We start from the raw sequence: 2,776 nt of genomic DNA, 5'->3' as shown, positions 1-2,776 counted from the left end.
GAGATTGTTGGGACATACCCTGGTAGCTATTTTGTAATGTGAAATTTTACTTAAACTCTAACATTTGCTGACACATTTGATTGTTAGACTTTGGTCAGGATTTTCTAAATTTGTCCTGGCAACGATAAGTTAAAGATATATGCTATAATAGGAAAACACAAAAAATGGAGAAAAGATTGAACAAATACTCCATGAAGAAGATATACACATGAAAAAATAAGCACATGAAAAGATGCCTAACATCATTACTTATTTGAAAAATTAAAATTTAAACCACAATGAGATATCACCTCACACCTATTAGAGTGGCTAAACTTAAAAATATTGACCATAATAAGTGTTGGTGAGGATGTAGAGAAGCTAGAACTCTCATACACTGCTGGTGGGAAAGTAAGATAGTACAATTATTTTGGGAAAGTTGGCAATTTCTTAAAAAGTTAAATGTATAACTTTCATATGATCCAGCCATTCCACTCATAGGTATTTATCCAAGAAAAATGAAAGCATATATCCATAAAAAGACTTGCACATGAATGTTCATACAGCTTTATTTGCAATAGCTAAAAATGGGAAACAACACAAATGTTCATCAACAAGGGGATGGGAATATATACATATATTGATATATCTTTACAATGGAATACTACTCAGTAGTAAAAAGTTATGAACTACTGATATATGCTACAATGTCAATGAATTTCAAAATAATTTTGCTGAAAGAAGCCATTTAAAATGGACACACTGTATGGTCCCATTTATATAAAATCCTAGAAAACACAAACTGATATGTAGAGACAGAAAATGTATCCGTGGTTGCTTGACCAGGTTGGGTAGCAAGGAGGAGAAAGAAGGAGGGATTAAAAAAGACCCATTTTTAAGTATGTAGTGGCATTAAGTACATTTTCATTGTTTTGCGACTATCACCACTATCCATCTCCAAAATTTTTTATCATCCCAAACTAAACCTTTGTACCCATTAAACAATAACTCCCGTTACACAAAACTCACATTTCTGTCAAGTTTTCATGACAAAATTGAATATGATTCTTGTACACTCTACAAGGAATGACCTTGAAGCAGATTAAAGTGATTTTGACCCTATGTTCTCCGTCGCCACTGTGGTGAGACAGGCTTACATCATAGCAGGAATGGAATGTGATAGAACTGTGATTTGTACCTCAGATCTGGCCACCATTTCCCACACTCTTTACTCCCAAAGAAAAGTGGGTAAGGTCTTGTCCATGACACTTGGCCACTATCACACTACTGGAAAAACAGCCCAAACGGCTTGCCTCACTAATCCTAGGTCAACTGTGTCATATTTGTGTGGGAAGACTGAGCTAATTGTCATTCCTACCTCCTGACTAAATTAGCAAATCACATATAAATCATTCACCTTCCTATTAGCCTCCTTCACCTTCTCCCCCACCCCCCAGTCATTCAAAAGTCCTTGAAAAGCTAATAGCAGTCTTGTGCATTTTCTTTTAAAGTTGACTTATTCACTTCTGCTCCAGGATGGCTCAACTTCGGTAAAATATTTGGTTCCTCTTCTCAAGCAGGTTGCCACGCCTAGTTCCATGGGTCTGTTCTGGCACAGTAGCTGGTGTTTGCTAAACAAAACTCTTATACTAGGGTCTCAGGGATGGAAACGTGTCCTAAGTGTGCAGGAGAAAGTGATGGCAGGAGGCACAGCTTTAGAAGCTGGCAGACCTGGGCCAGGATACTTAGGTGTCTGAGTTTCAGCTTTCTCACCTCTACAACGGATATAATGTCTACCTACCGGTTGTTTGGGGGTAGTAAATGAGAAAGTGTTTGGAAGGCATCTAGAACAGTGCCAGGCGCTCAGGCGAGTGACGAAAGTTCTGTTCCCTTCCTCCTCTCTATCAAATTACTTCGAGATCAGAGGGAAAGAAAGTGGTGGGTTGGAAGTGTGACCACTAAAGAATGGAGGCCACTTTTGGCCTAAAGGATACAAGGATATTTATCTCTATACAAAGATCTGATTCAAAGAAGCCTACAGATTAAAAAAAAAAAAAAAAAAGAACAGCCACCTGGGTTTTTGGATTAGTTGAACCCCGGATAAAGATGCTTGTAAAAAGGAGCTGGTGCGAATCCAGAAAAGGACTTGGAAATGCCCAGGCTCTGCCATGGCACATTCCCCAGTTTTTTCCGCACGGCACACACAGAGTGAACTCGAACTTGGCCCAAAGCCTTGACTGTTCCCATGGCAGCAGCAGGGGAGAGGTCAGACCAACAGGCGTGGGAAGCTGCTAGGTGTGGGAGGAAGAAGCAGGTGTCGGAGGACGGGCCCCCTTTCTCAGACAGAGGGGCCCCAAGGCTGCTCCTGGTGCTTCCCGCAGCGGGTGGAAGGGTCCTGCCCGCCACCTGCGCCCGCTGGGCCTGGAGGCGGGGAAGAGGCAGAAGGAGGTGGCGGGCCAGCCGTGGTGGGCTTCCCTCCCCTCCGCCGGCCCCCGAGCGAATGCCTGGAAGTTGACGCGAACTCCAGGCCGCTGGGAAGCCCCCGGGCGCGGGGGCAGGGCCGGCTCCCATCGCGGGGCTGGCCGCCGCCGGCGCTGCCCTGTCGGCCGGGTCCGGAGGAGGGGCAGCCTCGCCGCGGGCCTGTATGGCGTGAGGGCGGGGACGGGGTCCAGAGGCCGCGCGGGGAGGGAGCGCCGCGCCCGCCGCCCTTCAATTGGCCGCGCCGCCCCCTCGCGGGAGAGGCGGGAGGAGGAGGCCCTCCATTGGTCGGGCTAGTCGGCCAATCCCTGAAGGTCCG

Source organism: Mesoplodon densirostris, chromosome 2 (assembly GCF_025265405.1).
Source record: "Mesoplodon densirostris isolate mMesDen1 chromosome 2, mMesDen1 primary haplotype, whole genome shotgun sequence".
Classification (NCBI taxonomy): Eukaryota; Metazoa; Chordata; class Mammalia; order Artiodactyla; family Ziphiidae; genus Mesoplodon; species Mesoplodon densirostris.
Note: the sequence above shows the minus strand (reverse complement) of the source record.